General features: G+C 47.5%; 1 long non-coding RNA gene across 1 annotated transcript in view; it reads left to right on the top strand.

Annotated features, from left to right (window-relative positions):
- Positions 1-20,704, top strand: part of LOC309563011 — a 240,623-nt gene that overhangs the window by 51,743 nt on the left and 168,176 nt on the right. The gene's annotated exons all lie outside the window — the stretch shown is intronic.

A 20,704-nucleotide genomic window follows, 5' to 3' on the forward strand; every position in this document is an offset into this window, starting at 1 on the left:
GTGTTCGGTCAGTTTCTCTTAAAATAGAGTAAATAAGTAGAGAAGAATGTGCTACATCTAGCACTGGTGCAGGCAGGGATGTATGACGGGGTTCTACATGGCCTCTTGAAGTGACCAGTTACCCCTGTGGCAGGCCTTGTCACACCTTTGCCGGGATTCGATCTGGTGTGCTGTTGTGCTCTGGGACATCTCCCTGCTGCCTGGGCCATGGGATGATCCCTTTTCTGAGCAAGCTTCTCTTATCAGCTACCTTTTGGTATTTGACTCTTGCTCCACCCTGTGGTGAGCTGTTGTCAGTTACCCTAATCCTACTACCCATAAATACTCTCTTCCACTTCCTACTGGGGCCTTAGTAAAGATTTTGTTTCCTGTTGTCTATGTACTTTGACGCAGTGGCGGCCAGTGTACTGAGGGCGTAGGGGCACCGCCCCCCCATCCATGCGTCTGCCCCCTAATCTACATGCAGGGGCGCCGGACGCATGGAGTTCAATGGGGCTTTTTTTTTTTTGCATTACCTCATTAGAGCCAGAGGCTCTAATAGGGCGATGCAAAGGGTGGACCCAGGGCGCAGAGCAGTGCGTCCCAAGCCCTCCCATTGTGTGACAATAGCGAATGAAAATTCGCTATTGTCACACCGATCCTCCTCCTGGCCAATCAGGAAGCGCGTCCGATACGCGCTTCCTGATTGGCTGCAAGGCAAACCCCATGCCATTGGCCGAGGAGGAGGCGGGAGCGGGAGGACTGGAGGAGACGCGCCGCCGGGACCGAGGAGAAGCCGACGCCGAGAGACTGATGAGAAGCCGCCCGTCGCCGCTGCTGCTCCAGGTAAGTAAGGGGGCACGCACGCTGATCTCTGCATTGGGGGAATGTATGCTGGTCACTGCATTGAAGGGGGCACGCACACTGATCTCTGCATTGGGGGCATGTATTCTGGTCACTGCATTGAAGGGGGCACGCACACTGGTTACTGCATTGGGGGCATGTATGCTGGTCACTGCATTGGGGGCATGTATGCTGGTCACTGCATAGGGGGAATGTATTCTTGTCACTGCAGTGGGGGCATGTATGCTGGTCACTGCATTGGGGGCATGTATGCTGGTCACTGCATTGGGGGAATGTATGCTGGTCACTGCATTGAAGGGGGCATGCTGGTCACTGCATTGAAGGGGGAATGTATGCTGGTCTCTGCATTGAAGGGGGCACGTACGCTGGTCACTGCATTGAAGGGGGCATGTACGCTGGTCACTGCATTGAAGGGGGCATGTACGCTGGTCACTGCATTGAAAGGGGGCATGTACGCTGGTCACTGCATTGAAAGGGGACATGTACGCTGGTCACTGCATTGAAGGGGGCATGTACGCTGGTCACTGCATTAAAGGGGGCATGTACGCTGGTCACTGCATTGAAGGGGGCATGTACGCTGGTCACTGCATTGAAAGGGGGCACGCTGGTCACTGTGCATTGAAAGGGGGCATGTACGCTGGTCACTGTGCATTGAAAGGGGGCATGTGCGCTGGTCACTGCATTGAAAGGTGGCACGCTGGTCACTGTGCATTGAAAGAGGGCACGCTGGTCATTGTGCATTGAAAGGGGGCACGCTGGTCACTGTGCATTGAAAGGGGGCACGCTGGTCACTGTGCATTGAAAGGGGGCACGCTGGTCTCTCTGCATTGAAAGGGGGCACGCTGGTCTCTCTGCATTGAAAGGGAGCACACTATACCTTAATTACTGAAGGCCCCTTTCACACTTTTGCGACCTCAAAGTCACGCAATTTTTTACAGCATTTTTTGCCGCAAAGCAATGCCTATTACATTTTTCTGTGTGCGCCCCCCCCCCCAAATTTTGAGCACCAGCCGCCACTGCTTTGACATGTTGCTGACCTTGGCTTACCTAGACTACTCTACGGATCAACCCTTTGGATTGTACAGACTCTGGTTACCGAACACAGCTCGCTCTTGACTACTCTTCAGATCTTCCCTTTGGATTGCACTGACTCTGGTTTCCGAACACAGCTCGCTCTTGACTACTCTTCGGATCACCCCTTTGGAGTCTACTGACTCTGGTTACCGAACAATGGCTCGCTCTGGACCACTCAACTGGACTTTGCTCTGTAGGGGTCTACTCCTAACTTTTCTTACTTGCTGTTCCTTGAGTTTCTGCTTGCACTATCATTTGAGGTCCCTATATTTTGGCTGCAAGACCCTATCCGCTCCTCCTCCGGTTTCCTGACCGGTAGTCTTGTTATCCCGGTATCAGGTGGAGGAGCGGATAGGGTCTTGCAGCCAAAATATCGGCATCTCTGGCAGGCCTAACAGGCCTGAGCGAATGCGTCAAGTCTCCATATAAGATAAAAAAGGGGTATTTAATTATTCATGTTGGTTAAGTAGTAGATGGTCTACACCTTTTAGCTGTTATTAGATAAGTTGCCTGGTTTGTTTATGTAGCTATGTATTACATTGGGCCTGGGTATGCCCATTAAGCTCTGTTTTGTATTTAAAATTTTCTTTGAAACTGAATAAAAGTATTAATGACCAAGTCACAGTCACAAATTCATAGAGAAAAGGGAGAACCGCTCAGGTGAGGAAACAGTCCCAACGTTTAAAGCGGGGTGCAGCTAGGATCCGCAGTCCAGGCAGCCTAAGACTAAGCGAACGTAAGTTCATGAAACGCGTCAAATACTATGTTCTTATCCCCTGTCTCTGACTGTATCATGGACTGTACTATGGATTGATTTTATTTTTTGGATTCTCAATAAAACGGATTTTATACTTCATACTTTCAAGCAGGAGTGCAGTTGCCTTTCTCTTTACGTAACATATTAGTGACCAAGGACAAGGAGTCCCCACTATCCAAGGACAGACCCTGCTTTCAGTAGACTGTCTCTGGATAAAAAGCCTCCCCAATTCCGTCCACAGCAGTGGTGGTGCTCAGGACACCATTCAGACGTCTGTTAACCTCAACTGATATCACTCAAAATAAATGTTCCAGTTCCCCCAACCCAAGGCCAGCCCAGCATGAGGAGGGACATATGATTACTAGAGCTGCACTTCCTTCCATACCACTGCTTCAGCCAATAGGGAGTGGTATGACAAAACTCCCCAGTACCCCATCTATTCTCTTACCATTAGATTAAGACAGAAGAGGGTACAGTCTGAGTGTAGTCCATTCACATATTTATTGTGGAGGCTAACAACTGGATTACCTGTAAAACTGAGGGCACACCAGAGGGCACCAGACTAAGTGCAACATTTACAGTAATATCAAATGCAAACAAATTAGGCAACTCACATGGGTGGAAAGAAAAGGTGCTCATAGACAAGGTACAGTTCTGTGTAATCTCTCTTCACGGAGAATGCTCCACCAGCTTCCTTTATCTTGGCAGGTTCCTGCACTATGGTTGCTGAATTTTGGATGGACTCCTGTTCATTTCCATGATGAGAGATTACACAGAACTGGACCTTGTCTAAAAGAACAATTTCTTTCCACTCGTGTGAGTTGTCTAATTTGTGTTTATTGGTCATTGCTGTATATGGTGCACTTAGTTTGGTGCCCCCTCAGTTTTATAAGTGCACTTAGTCTGGAGGTGTCCACTCAGTATTACAAGTAGAAAGAAGAAAACAGGCGCCATTGTAGTTAGCCAGAAAATTTATTGCACAAAATACATACTGACTTACATATAAGTAAGCTCCAATCCGTATCGCAGCGTCTCCAGCGCACGATCCGGCCGTCCACCGGTCCGGAGGTGACATCACAGGAAGCTGGTCGGAGACTGGGTTAAACCGGAAGCCGCAAATGGAACGCAGGCTCCCGGAAATGACGCAACGCGTTTCGGAGCATGCGCACTCGGCTCCTTCCTCAAGCGCCTCCGGTTTAACCCTGTCTCCGACCAGCTTCCTGTGACGTCACCTCCGGACCGGTGGACGGCCGGATCGTGCGCTGGAGACGCTGCGATACGGATTGGAGCTTACCTATATGTAAGTCAGTATGTATTTTGTGCAATAAATTTTCTGGCTAACTACAGTGGCGCCTGTTTTCTTCTTTCTACTTGTGCCAGCGGATTCCTCTGAGTTTCCTAGTCAGTGCTGCCTCGTACTTTGCCATTCAGGACAGTCCCCAACAAGAATTTGGAGCATCCCCTGCGCCCCTTCTACAGCGGTGGACTCCTTCCCTCTTGCCTGGTCAGAAGCGCCCAACAACCCCTTTCTCTGAACTCAGTATTACAGGTAATCCATCGGACAGCCTTATGATATCCTTGACTGTCAGAGTGTGAGACGAGGAGAGCCGATCAGCGGCTCCTCCTCATAGGGGAGACAAAGACAGGTAATCAGGGCACTGATCATCAGTGCCCTAATTACAGAAAATGTAAATAGAGTGCCAATTACTGCCCACCATCAGTGCCCACAGTGCCCACCATCAGTGTCCACAATCAGTGCCCAAAATCAGTGCCCATAGTGCAGCTAGTCAGTGCCCATCAGTGCCTGCTCATCTATGGGCACTGATTGTGGAAGCTGATGGTGCTGCCCATCAGTGTCCATCAGTGCCGTCCATCAGTGCTGCCCGTCAATGCCCATCAGTGCCACCTCTCAGTGCCCATCAGTGCCACCTATCAGTGCTCACCAGTGCCACCTATCAGTGCTCATCAGTGCTGCCTATCAGTGCCACCTATCAATGCCCATCAGTGCGGCATATTAGTACCTCCTCATCTGTGCCACCACATCAGTGCCCATAAGTGCCACCTCATCAGTGCCCATAAGTGCCACCTCATCAGTGCCCATCAGTGCAGCCTATCAGTGCCCATCAGTGCCGCCTCATCAGCGCACATTAGTGAAGGAGAAAAAATATTTATTTTCAAAATTTACTCACAAAAAATAAGAAAAACCTTTTTTTTTTCAACATTTTCTGTCTTTTTTTCTTTTTTTTTTTTTTGTAAGAAATAAAAAACCCAGCGGTGATTAAATACCACCAAAAGAAAGCTCTATTTGTGTGAAAAAAATGATAAAAATGTCATATGGGTACAGTGTAGCATGGCCGCGCAATTGTCATTCAAAGTGTGAGAGCGCTGAAAGCTGAAGATTGGCCTGGGCAGGAAGGGGGTGAAAGTGCCCGGTATTGAAGTGGTTAAGCTTATGATCTACCAGAACACCCAGATCCTTCTCCACTATGAAGTGGTTAAAGTTACACCGGTGATGTTTATAATTCTCACCTAATATTTGTATCTGAAGTCATTCCTTTCTTAAGACCGCATGTGATTTCAGTCTGACACATAAAAAGCTGCTTTTGATTATCTTAATAGTTTATTAAAACAGTGTGTTTTGTCGTGTAATTAACCACTTAAGCCCCGGAAGATTTTACCCCCTTCCTGACCAGGGGGTATTTTGCGATTCGGCACTGCGTGACTTTAACGGACAATTGCGCGGTTGTGCGACGCTGTACCTAAACGAATTTGGCATCCTTTTTTTCCCACAAACAGAGCTTTCTTTTGGTGGTATTTGATCACCTGTGCAATTTTTTGATCATGCGCTATAAACAAAAAAAGTGCGTCAATTTTGCAAAAATAACAATATTTTTTACATTGTTTTATATGAAATTCCCCCCCAAAAAAATGTAAAAAATCAAAATTTTTTAACATTTTCGGCCAATTTGTTTTATGCTACCTATGTTTGGTAAAAAAAAAATCGCAAAAAGCGTATTTTGATTGGTTTGCGTAAAAGTTATCGAGTTTACTAACAAAGGGAAAGATTTTTGTCATTTTTGTTGTTTTTTTTTTTAACGCGTAATGGCGGCGATCTGTGATTTTTTTTGCGGTACTGCGACATTGCGGCGGACAGATCGGACCCTTGACTGACATTTTTGACACTTTTGGGGTTACCAGTGACATTACTGCAGTAATCAGTGCTATATATATATGCACTGTTACTGCAAAAATACACTGGTAGTGAAGGGGTTAACTTTATTTGAGAGGGAGGGGCTGTGTGTATCCCTAGGGGCTTGCTTTCTACTGTGATTGGCTGTGGCTTGAGCTGTAAGGACACTGATCAACGGATCTACATAGTAGATCCGTGTGATCAGTGTCTTTACACCGAGGAGAATGACAGGCAGCTTGTTTACACAAGCCGCCTGACTTTCTCCCTCTCCCCCGCCGATCGCAGAGTGGCCGGCGGACATCGGGTCCGCCGGTCACACGCGCGAGGGGGTCCGTGACCACGCGGGAGCGGGAGCGTGCCTCCGGGGGCGCGCGCTCGCTCCCTAGACCCTCACAAGCAAGCGACGTAGCCCTACGTCACTTTGCCTGTGAGGGGCTGACCGCCGACGTAGATAGTCGTGCGGTGGTCGGCAAGTGGTTAAAGCCATAAAGTGGTATTACAACCCAAACGCGAAGATGTAATATTTTGCAGCTTATCAATCCTTAGATGTGGTGGGCTGCATTTTTTTTTTTTTTTCTTTGGCTTTTTTTTTTCTCTGTTTCCATCTTGTGATCTGGCCAGTGACATACCCACGTCACTCACGGAGAATCTGCACCTACATGTTTCATTAATGCCCGATGGCCTCAGGAAGTGGTTGCTTCTTGAGGACGTCAGGCATAGATGAAGATATTAGATTATTGTTCAACCTCTATCACAAACCCGATCAGATATATTATAGTCAGCCCCAGCTAACTCACACCAATTCACACCTTCTAGACACCTCTAGACATCAACTAGCTCAAAGATTTCCCACTCCATGACCTATAGCAACCACAGCTGCAGCTCAGAATATTTCCATATTGTATGGACTTGTCATACAGGTGCCAAAAATTGGGCCTTTGCTGTTGGTGATGCCTGAACACCGTAACCAACCCCTCACAGTTACTCTTGCAGGGCGAAGGAAAGGGACCTTCTAGTAAGAATTCCATACACATTTTTAAATCGCATGTACTGCAGTCTCTCAGCGTAACATTATCTTTCATATTATAGAAAAAATTGGGCTAACTTTACTGTTTTCTTATATTTGAATTCAAAAAAGTGTATTTTTTCCAAAAAATTTGCATTTGTCATACCGCCACGCAAATAGAATGTGACATAAAGTATTGCAACGATCTCCATTTTATTCTCTAGGGTCTGCTTAAAAAAAAAAAAATATATATATATATATATATATATATATATATATAAAATATTTGGGGGTTCTAAGTAATTTTTTAGCAAAAAATACTGATTTTAACTTGTTAATAGGGTTGAGCGGACACCTAGATGTCCGTGTTCGACGGGTTCGGCCGAACTTTAAAAAAAAGTCCGGGTCCGTGTCCCGGACTTTTACCGAACTTTTCCCGGACACCGAACCCCATTGAAGTCAATGGGGACCCGAACTTTAAGGCACTAAAATGGCTCTAAAACACCAAAGGAAAGGGCTAGAGTGCTGCAAATGGCAGCAAAACGTAATTAAGAGCATGGCAAGTGCTCTGCAAACAAATGTGGATAGGGAAATAACTTAAAACAACAAAAAAAAACAGAAAAATAAAACAATGTTCTTCTTCATCTCTGAAGGACGAGGCCCATATGGAGTAGGAGGGAGGTTGAGGTGGTGGTGGATGTGGCGGTGACATAGGCGTGCGCACAGGGTGTGCTGGGTGTGCCTGGGCACACCCTAATCACCTAGGGCACATAGCATTGCCAGTGAGGAGATGGGAAAGATCTCCCTGGGACCTGCTCTGCTCTATTTCTCCTTGCCTACAGGTACATGGCCCCGATACATTACTCTCCCTGCTGGCAAACACATGCATGTGTATTTCAACTTTGGGGTGCACACCTTAATGCAATAGGCTGCGCACACCTATGGGCGGTGTAGGTGGAAGCGGCGGTGGAGGAGGACCAGGGCCGGATTAACAGCATCATGGGCTTGGTGCTGAGGATTTTGAAGGGCCTTAGGGCCGTGCCTTGCCATGCACCCAGAGGAGGAAGGGTGCAGCCATGCATGCCTAATTCAACATGGGATGCTGTCTCTGAAGCCCATAAACACATCCATGCATCGCCAACTGTCCCTCCTTGTCCGGCCTTCACGCTGTGTGGGGAGGTTCTGAGGGTGCTGCCTGGGGAAGCGAGCATAGAAGCCAGACTTCTGTGTTTACAAGTGACAGAAGAGCGGTAACAGTGAATATGGCCAACCCGGGGCCTATATAAAAGGTAGGGGCCTGGAGCTGCAGCTCCAATAGACCCTACATTAATCTGGCCCTGAGGAGGAGGACGAGGTAGCCAACACTGCTTCTTTTCACAAATTTTAAATGAGGGTACACCCCAAAAGAGTGAGAAAGAGCAAAAATGGAACAATGGGTGGGTAAGGTCGGTATCCATTGCTATTCTGCATAAGGTACGGAAAAGTCCCGTGGGATCCATGCCTGGTTCATTTTAATGAACGTGAGCTTGTCCACATTGTCTCTGGACAGGCGGCTGCGCTTGTCTGTTATAACGCCCCCAGCCGTGCTAAATACCCGTTCAGATAATACACTGGCTGCAGGGCACGCCAGCACCTCCAAGGCGTAAAGGGCAAGCTCAGGCCATGTGCCCAATTTGGAGACCCAGAAGTTGAAGGGGGCAGACCCGTCATTCACTACATGTAGGCGTGTGCACACATACTGCTCCACCATGTTGGTAAAATGCTGCCTCCTGCTAAGACGTTCCATCTGAGCTGCTGGTGCTGCTGTTTGTTGTGGCGTGCTGACAAAGCTTTTCCACATTTCGGCCATGCTAACCCTGCCTTCTGAGGTGCTGGCGGTGCCCTGGTTGCGTTGGCGACCTCCTCCTCCTCCTCCTCTGCCTTGTGCTTCCACTGTGGCCCCGCTGTCAGATGGGAATGCCAGCAGCATGGCGTCTACCAGCGTGCGCTTGTACTCGCGCATCTTGCGATCGCGCTCCAGTGAGTGAATTAAGGACGGTACGTTGTCCTTGTAACGGGGATCCAGCAGCGTGGCCACCCAGTAATCAGCACAAGTTAGAATGTGGGCAACTCGGCGGTCGTTGTGGAGACACTGCAGCATGTAATCGCTCATGTGTGCCAGGCTGCCCAGAGGCAACGAAAGGCTGTCCTCTGTGGGAGGTGTATGGTCCGTGTCCTCTGTATCCCCCCAGCCACGCACCAGTGATGGCCATGAGCTGGCCTGGGTGCCACCCTGCTGTGAACATGGTTCCATCTCCTCCTCCAGCTCCTCCTCCTCCTCATCCTCCTCATCCTCCAGAACTGTGCCCCTGCTGGACAATTGCGTCCCTGGCGTTTGCGTGTGCAGGAACCCACCCTCGGAGCCCCTTGCGAATGACTGCCCTGAAAGCCTTGGAAATGTTACCTCTTCATCCTCCTCCTCCTCCTCATCCTGTGCCACATCCTCTTCCATCATCGCCCGAATTGTTTTTTCAAGGAGGCATAGAAGTGGGATAGTTAAGCTGAGAACGGCGTCATTGCCACTGGCCATGTTGGTGGAGTACTCAAAACAGCGCAACAAGGCACACAGGTCTCGCATGGAGGCCCAGTTATTGGTGGTGAAGTGGTGCTGTTCCGCAGAGCGACTCACGCGTGCGTGCTGCAGCTGAAACTCCACTATGGCCTGCTGCTGCTCGCACAGTCTTTCCAGCATGTGCAAGGTGGAGTTCCACCTTGTGGGCACGTCACATATGAGGCGGTGAGCGGGAAGGCCGAAGTTACGCTGCAGCGCTGCCAGGCGAGCAGCAGCAGGGTGAGAACGCCGAAAGTGCGCACAAACGGCCCGCACTTTCTGCAGCAGCTCTGACATATCGGGGTAGTTTTTAAGGAACCTCTGCACCACCAAATTCAGCACATGCGCCAGGCAAGGGATGTGCGTCAAACCGGCTAGGCCCAGAGCTGCTATGAGATTTCGCCCGTTATCGCACACCACCAGGCCGGGCTTGAGGCTCGCTGGCAGCAACCACTCATTTGTCTGCTGTTCCATGCTCCTCCACAACTCCTGCGCGGTGTGTGGTTTGTCCCCCAAACAGGCAAGTTGTAAAACTGCCTGCTGTCGTTTACCCCTGGCCGTGCTGAAGTTGGTGGTGAAGGTGTTACGCTGTCCGGATGAGGAGGCGGTAGAGGATGAGGAAGCGGAGTAGGAGGAGTTAGGAACAGGAGGCAAACTGAAGCGCCCTGCAATCCTCGGTGGTGGAAGGACATGCGCCAAATTGCTATCCGCCTCAGGCCCATCCGCCACTGCATTTACCCAGTGTGCCGTTAGGGAGATATAACGCCCCTGACCGTGCTTACTGGTCCACGTATCCGTAGTTAGGTGGACCTTGGCACAGATGGCGTTGCGCAGTGCACACCTGATTTTTTCCCCCACTTGGTTGTGCAGGGAAGGGATGGCTTGCCTGGAAAAGTAGTGGCGGCTGGGCACGACGTACTGTGGGACAGCCACCGACATAAGGTTTTTAAAACTGTGCGTCTCCACCAGACGGAATGACAGCATTTCAAAGGCCAATAATTTTGAAATGCTGGCATTCAGGGCCAGGGATCGCGGGTGGGTAGGGGGGTACTTCCTCTTCCTCTCAAGTGTTTGGGAGATGGAAAGCTGAACGCTTCCACGGGACATTGTGGAGATGGTTGTTGGTGACCCAGGTGGTGGTGTTGCTGACAGATTGTCTGTTTGCGGGGTGGCAGGTGCCGGTATCACTACAGATGTGGCTGGAGCGGCCGAGACTGCAGCAGAAGAGGAAGCAGGATGAGCCAGAGACGTTTCTTGGTTTTGAAGGTGTGTACTCCACTGCAGCTCGTGCTTTGCACTTAGATGCCTGATCATGCAGGTTGTGCTCAGGTTGAGAAGGTTCATGCCTCGCTTCAAGCTCTGATTGCACAGGGTGCAAACCACTCGTGTCCTGTCATCAGCACATTTTCTAAAGAACTTCCACGCTAGAGAACTCCTTTGAGCTGACTTTGGTGCGCTCGTTCCCTTGCTGCGTTGGGCAGTAGCGGGCGTAGTGTCTAGGGCACGGCCGCTCCGCTTCTGCACCCTGCTCCCTCTTCTGCTGTGCTGGTGGCTCTGTGCGACCACCGCCTCTTCCTCCAAACTACTCAGTTCACCTGCATGACGTTCATTCCATGTGGGGTCGAGGACCTCATCGTCCTCCACATCATCTTCCACCCAGTCTTCACCCCTGCCCTCCTTGTCGGTCTCCACAATGCTGAACGCCGCAGCAGTTGGCACCTGCGTTTCGTCATCATCGGAGACGTGCTGCGATGATCCTTGCATGTACTCATCTTGAGGAATAAGTGGTTGGGCATCGCTGCACTCAATCTCTTCCACTTCTGGGGCAGGGCTAGGTGGATGGCCCTGGGAAACCCTGCTGACAGAGTCCTCAAAAAGAATAAGAGACTGCTGTATGGCTTGGGGCTCAGACTGCTGGCCTGATTTGCAAGGGGGTGAGGTGAAAGACGGTTGGACATTGGCTGCAGGTGCCAACTCTGACCTTTCTGCAGTAGACTGGGTGGGAGACAATGTGAAGGAACTGGAGGCACTGTCAGCAGCAAACCAATCTACTATCGCCTCAACTTGTTCTGGCCTCATCACTTCTAGGGGCGTTTGATGCCCTACCAAATACTGATGCAGGTTCTGTCGCCTACTCACACTTGAGGAAGGTGTTTCACTTGTGCGTGTAGCTGGCACAGATCGACCATGTCCTCTCCTTGCAACAGGAGCTCTACCAGCAGCACCACGACCCAGGCCACGGCCCTTATTTGACGGTCTCCTCATATTTCTGTAATTTAAGATCTTGCCCTAGAAAGGTTTTTATTGAATAGCGGAATAGAAAATATGATCCAAAAAAAGTGTATGTATATCACACGTACACAACCACACTAGGCCCCAATTACTATTGTTTGTACCCCTAAAAGGCTAGATGAGGAGTAGGGGGAGTATGGAACAGGCAGCACCCTCAAACCTTCAGAAGTATGAGATGAACCCCAACAACTTGGAAAGGTGGATCTCTCTCACACGTACCGACACAGACTATCCCGCAATTCAATTGATTATCAAAGGTTTTTATTGAATAGCGGAATAGGAAATATGATCAAAAAAAGTGTATGTATCTCGCACGTACACAACCACACTAGGCCCCAATTACTATTGTTTGTACCCCTAAAAGGCTAGATGAGGAGTAGGGGGGGTATGGAACAGGCAGCACCCTCAAACCTTCAGAAGTATGAGATGAACCCCAACAACTTGGAAAGGTGGATCTCTCTCACACGTACCGACACAGACTATCCCGCAATTCAATTGATCCCCAAAGGTTTTTATTGAATAGCGGAATAGGAAATATGATCAAAAAAAGTGTATGTATCTCACACGTACAGAAACACACTAGGCCCCAATTACTATTGTTTGTACACCTAAAAGGATGGATGAGGAGGAGGAGGAGTATGGAACAGGCAGCACCCTCAAAGCTTCAGAAGTATGAGATGAACCCCAAAAACTTGGAAAGGTGGATCTCACACGTACCGACACAGACTATCCCGCAATTTAATTGATCCCCAAAGGTTTTTATTGAATAGCGGAATAGGAAATATGATCAAAAAATGTGTATGTATCTCACACGTACAGAAGCACACTAGGCCCCAATTACTATTGTTTGTACACCTAAAAGGATGGATGAGGAGGAGGAGGAGTATGGAACAGGCAGCACCCTCAAAGCTTCAGAAGTATGAGATGAACCCCAAAAACTTGGAAAGGTGGATCTCACACGTACCGACACAGACTATCCCGCAATTTAATTGATCCCCAAAGGTTTTTATTGAATAGCGGAATAGGAAATATGATCAAAAAAAGTGTATGTATCTCGCACGTACAGAAACACACTAGGCCCCAATTACTATTGTTTGTACACCTAAAAGGATGGATGAGGAGGAGGAGGAGTATGGAACAGGCAGCACCCTCAAAGCTTCAGAAGTATGAGATGAACCCCAAAAACTTGGAAAGGTGGATCTCACACGTACCGACACAGACTATTCCGCAATTTAATTGATCCCCAAAGGTTTTTATTGAATAGCGGAATAGGAAATATGATCAAAAAATGTGTATGTATCTCACACGTACAGAAGCACACTAGGCCCCAATTACTATTGTTTGTACACCTAAAAGGATGGATGAGGAGGAGGAGGAGTATGGAACAGGCAGCACCCTCAAAGCTTCAGAAGTATGAGATGAACCCCAAAAACTTGGAAAGGTGGATCTCACACGTACCGACACAGACTATTCCGCAATTTAATTGATCCCCAAAGGTTTTTATTGAATAGCGGAATAGGAAATATGATCAAAAAATGTGTATGTATCTCACACGTACAGAAGCACACTAGGCCCCAATTACTATTGTTTGTACACCTAAAAGGATGGATGAGGAGGAGGAGGAGTATGGAACAGGCAGCACCCTCAAAGTTTCAGAAGTATGAGATGAACCCCAAAAACTTGGAAAGGTGGATCTCACACGTACCGACACAGACTATCCCGCAATTTAATTGATCCCCAAAGATTTTTATTGAATAGCGGAATAGGAAATATGATCAAAAAAAGTGTATGTATCTCGCACGTACACAACCACACTAGGCCCCAATTACTATTGTTTGTACCCCTAAAAGGCTAGATGAGGAGTAGGGGGGGTATGGAACAGGCAGCACCCTCAAACCTTCAGAAGTATGAGATGAACCCCAACAACTTGGAAAGGTGGATCTCTCTCACACGTACCGACACAGACTATCCCGCAATTCAATTGATCCTCAAAGGTTTTTATTGAATAGCGGAATAGGAAATATGATCAAAAAAAGTGTATGTATCTCGCACGTACACAACCACACTAGGCCCCAATTACTATTGTTTGTACCCCTAAAAGGCTAGATGAGGAGTAGGGGGGGTATGGAACAGGCAGCACCCTCAAACCTTCAGAAGTATGAGATGAACCCCAACAACTTGGAAAGGTGGATCTCTCTCACACGTACCAACACAGACTATCCCCCAATTTAACTGATCCCCAAAGGTTTTTGATTAAATAGCGGAATAGAAAATATGATCCCAAAAAAGTGTATGTATATCACACGTACACAACCACACTAGGCCCCAATTACTATTGTTTGTACCCCTAAAAGGCTAGGAGTAGGGGGGAGTATGGAACAGGCAGCACCCTCAAACCTTCAGAAGTATGAGATGAACCCCAACAACTTGGAAAGGTGGATCTCTCTCACACGTACCAACACAGACTATCCCCCAATTTAACTGATCCCCAGAGGTTTTTGATTAAATAGCGGAATAGAAAATATGATCCCAAAAAAGTGTATGTATATCACACGTACACAACCACACTAGGCCCCAATTACTATTGTTTGTACCCCTAAAAGGCTAGGAGTAGGGGGAGTATGGAACAGGCAGCACCCTCAAACCTTCAGAAGTATGAGATGAACCCCAACAACTTGGAAAGGTGGATCTCTCTCACACGTACCAACACAGACTATCCCCCAATTTAACTGATCCCCAAAGGTTTTTGATTAAATAGCGGAATAGAAAATATGATCCCAAAAAAGTGTATGTATATCACACGTACACAACCACACTAGGCCCCAATTACTATTGTTTGTACCCCTAAAAGGCTAGGAGTAGGGGGGAGTATGGAACAGGCAGCACCCTCAAACCTTCAGAAGTATGAGATGAACCCCAACAACTTGGAAAGGTGGATCTCTCTCACACGTACCAACACAGACTATCCCCCAATTTAACTGATCCCCAGAGGTTTTTGATTAAATAGCGGAATAGAAAATATGATCCCAAAAAAGTGTATGTATATCACACGTACACAACCACACTAGGCCCCAATTACTATTGTTTGTACCCCTAAAAGGCTAGGAGTAGGGGGAGTATGGAACAGGCAGCACCCTCAAACCTTCAGAAGTATGAGATGAACCCCAACAACTTGGAAAGGTGGATCTCTCTCACACGTACCAACACAGACTATCCCCCAATTTAACTGATCCCCAAAGGTTTTTGATTAAATAGCGGAATAGAAAATATGATCCCAAAAAAGTGTATGTATATCACACGTACACAACCACACTAGGCCCCAATTACTATTGTTTGTACCCCTAAAAGGCTAGGAGTAGGGGGGAGTATGGAACAGGCAGCACCCTCAAACCTTCAGAAGTATGAGATGAACCCCAACAACTTGGAAAGGTGGATCTCTCTCACACGTACCAACACAGACTATCCCCCAATTTAACTGATCCCCAGAGGTTTTTGATTAAATAGCGGAATAGAAAATATGATCCCAAAAAAGTGTATGTATATCACACGTACACAACCACACTAGGCCCCAATTACTATTGTTTGTACCCCTAAAAGGCTAGGAGTAGGGGGAGTATGGAACAGGCAGCACCCTCAAACCTTCAGAAGTATGAGATGAACCCCAACAACTTGGAAAGGTGGATCTCTCTCACACGTACCAACACAGACTATCCCCCAATTTAACTGATCCCCAAAGGTTTTTGATTAAATAGCGGAATAGAAAATATGATCCCAAAAAAGTGTATGTATATCACACGTACACAACCACACTAGGCCCCAATTACTATTGTTTGTACCCCTAAAAGGCTAGGAGTAGGGGGAGTATGGAACAGGCAGCACCCTCAAACCTTCAGAAGTATGAGATGAACCCCAACAACTTGGAAAGGTGGATCTCTCTCACACGTACCAACACAGACTATCCCCCAATTTAACTGATCCCCAGAGGTTTTTGATTAAATAGCGGAATAGAAAATATGATCCCAAAAAAGTGTATGTATATCACACGTACACAACCACACTAGGCCCCAATTACTATTGTTTGTACCCCTAAAAGGCTAGGAGTAGGGGGAGTATGGAACAGGCAGCACCCTCAAACCTTCAGAAGTATGAGATGAACCCCAACAACTTGGAAAGGTGGATCTCTCTCACACGTACCAACACAGACTATCCCCCAATTTAACTGATCCCCAGAGGTTTTTGATTAAATAGCGGAATAGAAAATATGATCCCAAAAAAGTGTATGTATATCACACGTACACAACCACACTAGGCCCCAATTACTATTGTTTGTACCCCTAAAAGGCTAGGAGTAGGGGGAGTATGGAACAGGCAGCACCCTCAAACCTTCAGAAGTATGAGATGAACCCCAACAACTTGGAAAGGTGGATCTCTCTCACACGTACCAACACAGACTATCCCCCAATTTAACTGATCCCCAAAGGTTTTTGATTAAATAGCGGAATAGAAAATATGATCCCAAAAAAGTGTATGTATATCACACGTACACAACCACACTAGGCCCCAATTACTATTGTTTGTACCCCTAAAAGGCTAGGAGTAGGGGGAGTATGGAACAGGCAGCACCCTCAAACCTTCAGAAGTATGAGATGAACCCCAACAACTTGGAAAGGTGGATCTCTCTCACACGTACCAACACAGACTATCCCCCAATTTAACTGATCCCCAAAGGTTTTTGATTAAATAGCGGAATAGAAAATATGATCCCAAAAAAGTGTATGTATATCACACGTACACAACCACACTAGGCCCCAATTACTATTGTTTGTACCCCTAAAAGGCTAGGAGTAGGGGGAGTATGGAACAGGCAGCACCCTCAAACCTTCAGAAGTATGAGATGAACCCCAACAACTTGGAAAGGTGGATCTCTCTCACACGTACCAACACAGACTATCCCCCAATTTAACTGATCCCCAGAGGTTTTTGATTAAATAGCGGAATAGAAAATATGATCCCAAAAAAGTGTATGTATATCACACGTACACAACCACACTAGGCCCCAATTACTATTGTTTGTACCCCTAAAAGGCTAGGAGTAGGGGGAGTATGGAACAGGCAGCACCCTCAAACCTTCAGAAGTATGAGATGAACCCCAACAACTTGGAAAGGTGGATCTCTCTCACACGTACCAACACAGACTATCCCCCAATTTAACTGATCCCCAGAGGTTTTTGATTAAATAGCGGAATAGAAAATATGATCCCAAAAAAGTGTATGTATATCACACGTACACAACCACACTAGGCCCCAATTACTATTGTTTGTACCCCTAAAAGGCTAGGAGTAGGGGGGAGTATGGAACAGGCAGCACCCTCAAACCTTCAGAAGTATGAGATGAACCCCAACAACTTGGAAAGGTGGATCTCTCTCACACGTACCAACACAGACTATCCCCCAATTTAACTGATCCCCAAAGGTTTTTGATTAAATAGCGGAATAGAAAATATGATCCCAAAAAAGTGTATGTATATCACACGTACACAACCACACTAGGCCCCAATTACTATTGTTTGTACCCCTAAAAGGCTAGATGAGGAGTAGGGGGAGTATGGAACAGGCAGCACCCTCAAACCTTCAGTATGAGATTGTGTTCACTGTACCCCACAAAGATTGAGTTCACTGCACCCCACAATGATTGTGTTCACTGCACCCCACAAAGATTGTGTTCACTGCACCTCACAAAGATTGTGTTCACTGTACCCCCCAAAGATTTTGTTCACTGCACCCCACAAAGATTCTGTTCACTGTACCCCACAAAGATTGTGTTCACTGCACCCCAAAAAGATTGTGTTCACTGCACCCCAAAAAGGATGTTGTTCACTGCACCCCAAAAAGGATGTTGTTCACTCCACCCCAAAAAGATTGTGTTCACTGCACCCCACAAAGATTGTGTTCACTGCACCCCAAAAAGATTGTGTTCACTGCACCCCAAAAAGGATTTTGTTCACTGCACCCCAAAAAGGATGTTGTTCACTCCACCCCAAAAAGATTGTGTTCACTGCACCCCAAAAAGATTGTGTTCACTGCACCCCACAAAGGATTTTGTTCACTGCACCCCAAAAAGATTGTGTTCACTGCACCCCAAAAAGGATGTTGTTCACTGCACCCCAAAAAGGATTTTGTTCACTGCACCCCAAAAAGATTGTGTTCACTGCACCCCACAAAGGATTTTGTTCACTGCACCCCACAAAGATTGTGTTCACTGCACACCAAAAAGGATTGTGTTCACTGCACCCCAAAAAGATTTTGTTCACTGCACCCCAAAAAGATTGTGTTCACTGCAGCCCAAAAAGATTGTGTTCACTGCAGCCCAAAAAGATTGTGTTCACTGCAGCCCAAAAAGATTGTGTTCACTGCAGCTCACACACAGAAAAATGGATGTGGATCACTGACACCTGCCTATCTCCAATCCCACACCACACAGCAATATCGATTGTAGTTTGTAGAACACAGTTTCCCTAAAATTCAGCAGACTCTGTCCCTAACAGGATTGAGAAGAGATCGTAGATCAGGATTGAGTGCAGATTCACCCCACCCCCCACACAGCAATATCGATTGTAGTTTGTAGAACACAGTTTCCCTAAAATTCAGCAGACTCTGTCCCTAACAGGATTGAGAAGAGATCGTAGATCAGGATTGAGTGCAGATTCACCCCACCCCCCACACAGCAATATCGATTGTAGTTTGTAGAACACAGTTTCCCTAAAATTCAGCAGACTCTGTCCCTAACAGGATTGAGAAGAGATCGTAGATCAGGATTGAGTGCAGATTCACCCCACCCCCCACACAGCAATATCGATTGTAGTTTGTAGAAGACACTGACCCTATATAATTCAGCAGACTCTATCCCTAAAATGCCTACAACTCGCCCTGCCTAAACACTCCGACCTGTCCCTCAATTCTATCCGGACACAAATGGTTTTTTCCTGCCTATCTTTCCCTAATCAGCAGCCAGCACGTTGATGTGTGCTCTCTGTCCCTGAATCTAAGCAGCATAATGACGCCGCTGCGGCTGCCTCGAACTTATAAAGACTTGGTCACATGCTTCAGACGGCCAATCACAGCTACTGAGACATTTGCAGGCATGGCTGGGATGGCTTAAGGCACACCAGTTAAACGATTGTTGATTGGCTGTTGAAAGCCCGCCATGAAAAGAGCGCCAAAGCATGCAAAACCCGGAAATAAAACGACCGAACACGGATTTTTACCCGAACATACAGTAAAGTGTCCGTGTCCGTGTTCGGGTACAAAAAATCCAATTATTCGGTACGAACACGAATAATACAGTCCGTGTTCGCTCAACACTACTTGTTAACAACAAATGGCAGAAATAGGCCTGGTCCTTAAGTGGTTAAGAAATTAAAAATATATTTGTTCCACTTTTTTTTACATACTGTCACCATAACAGTACAGCGTCATCATGTCACCGTTGCAGCAGTGATCAGAGACAGTAAATGGGGACATTATGTAAAAAAAAAAAAATACTAATAATCTTTTTTACATTTTTTACAATTTTCTTGTACTTTTTATTTTTACAAAATTGTTTTCATTTTTTTTTATACATACTGTGAACAGAGCAATACGGTGTTACCATAGTAACACTGTACTACTCTGGGGAGGTAATCAGGATTATTTTTTACTCTCTATGATTGTTTATAACAGCGTTGATTACTGTTGTAAGCAACCTTTTTTCTGAATGAAAGCTATTCATTCAGTGTGTACTATTGTGATTAGCTGCAATTGGCCACAGCTAATCACATGGTATACATTGGCTGTGATTGGCCCTGTCTATACCATGTGATCACTGTGACCAATCACAGAGATCAACACTGTAGTACACAATGGATGGCATGAATAGAATCCATCCATTGTGTATGATTGTCATGGGATCTGCTGCGATTTGTCACAGCGATCACATGATACTGGCAGTGGCCCTGTACACTGACCTTTCATCCACTGTGTCTGGTGGACACAGTGGGTGACAGATTGCGCCAGAGTGCAGCCCATGGAGTGTGCGTGAGGTGTGATCCTGGGAGAATGTCATATGACGTCCACTCAGAATGAGAGAGCTCCCACCCGGCCTATTGCCCCGCAGTTCCTATGTTTTTGTGCATAGGATGTGGAAACGATTCAACAATGCAGAAAAACATAGGAACTGGTTTGCAGAAAAATGGCAGCAGGTACTCTGAACTGATGATTCAAAAGTGAAATATTTGGCTGTAGAGAGAGGCAGTTTGTGGATGAATTGGAAAGGGGTATGAAGAGGGGTACAATCAGGCCTGGAATGGGACAAAAAATAGACTGAGCGGCCCATGACATATTTACCAGCCCCTTCCTCACTCTCTATCCTGATGGAGGTGAAAGGGGCTGGGAAAGAGCAAGGGGGGCCGGAGAGCACAGGGGGCAGCAAGGAGCACTGAGGGGGCTAGAGAGCACAGGGGGGCAGAGAGCACTGGGGAGGTGGAGAGCACTGGAGGGGTGGAGAGTACTGGGGGTGCCATTGAGCCAGAGGGGGCCAGAAAGCACTGGGGTGGCCGGAGAGCACAGGGGGTGGAGAACATGCATGGCCAGAAAGCACTGGGGGGCCAGAGAGCACTGGGAGTGGAGAGAACTGGGGGGGCCAAAGAGCACTGGGGGGGCCAAAGAGCACTGGGGGGGGTGGAAAGCATGGGGGTGGAAAGCACGGGGGGTGGCCAGAGAGCACAGGGGGGTGGAGAGCACACATGGCCGAGAGCACTGGGGGCCACAGAGCACTGGGGGAGCCTAAGAGCATGGGGGTGGAAAGTACGGGGGGGCTTAAGAGCACTGGGGGGGCTGAGGGCACAGAGGGGCCTGGAGAGCACAGTTTGGCCTGAGAGCATGGGGGGGTTAGAGAGCACTGGGGGGCCTAAGAGC

The sequence above is a fragment of the Pelophylax lessonae genome, assembly GCF_965119305.1.
Source record: "Pelophylax lessonae genome assembly, chromosome: 9".
In the NCBI taxonomy this organism is placed as follows: domain Eukaryota; kingdom Metazoa; phylum Chordata; class Amphibia; order Anura; family Ranidae; genus Pelophylax; species Pelophylax lessonae.